The sequence below is a fragment of the Crocuta crocuta genome, unplaced genomic scaffold (assembly GCF_008692635.1).
Source record: "Crocuta crocuta isolate KB4526 unplaced genomic scaffold, BGI_CrCroc_1.0 scaffold35, whole genome shotgun sequence".
Taxonomy (NCBI): Eukaryota; Metazoa; Chordata; class Mammalia; order Carnivora; family Hyaenidae; genus Crocuta; species Crocuta crocuta.
The window spans coordinates 7,318,810-7,319,570 of record NW_027530625.1 but is presented as its reverse complement, the minus strand read 5'-3'; the positions used below and the strand labels follow the sequence as shown (position 1 = coordinate 7,319,570).

General features: G+C 58.5%; 1 protein-coding gene across 1 annotated transcript in view; it reads right to left on the bottom strand.

The window, feature by feature from the left end:
* Positions 1–761, bottom strand: part of LAMC3 (laminin subunit gamma 3) — a 75,612-nt gene that overhangs the window by 8,445 nt on the left and 66,406 nt on the right. The window lies entirely within an intron of this gene.

Sequence of the window (761 nt, the reverse complement as noted above, 5' to 3'; positions counted from 1 at the left end):
ACCCCCCACCCCCCACCGGAGCCCTCTGGAAACCGCCCAGGCAGAGCCGCCCTCTGCAGGGTCGGCATCCGGCAGCTGGCCTCGGAAACTGGCAGCTTTCAAATGAATGGAAAAGGCAGTAAAGGCACCACATTCTCGTTTCTTCATTCATTCAAGTCAAACGCTCTTTTCTGAAGGGGCTTGGGCTTGGCTTCCACTCGAGAATCATATGTTTTGCAAATGTTTGGATTCTCTGGCTGAATCGCGAAGAGGACAATGCCTGGTGTTGGTGAAGGGACGGCAGCTCGGGCCTCGGTCTTGGCTCGGCCGTGCCCTTGGGTGACCTTGGGCATGTGGCTCTCCAGGTAAATGGATAGCCCTGGGCTCTGAGGGCCCTCAGCTTCAAGGTGCTGTAGTTAACTGCCTAGAACAGGTTTCTTGTTCCGTCCAGCCGTCTGTGCCCTCCCCCCACCCAGCTCCACAGTGAGCATGGCTGGGATGCTGACCCCCCTCTGCGGTCTCTCATCCCTCCCCCACTTCTCAGACAGCCTGTGCCCCCACCCCTGCCCAGGAGTGGGTCAGGTGACCTCACGCACAGCGCCCCATGCCAGTCAGGGCCGGCCACTTGACCTAAGCTGGGCCACTCACGTTCTCTCATCTAGGAAGTCAACTTGGGACTTAGGGAGGCCTTCCTGGGTCTCTCTTGACACTCTGACTGAGGTTAGAAGAGAGTCACCCAGAGCAGAGAAGCAGAGGCCAAGAAGGAAGCTGGAGCCTGAAAG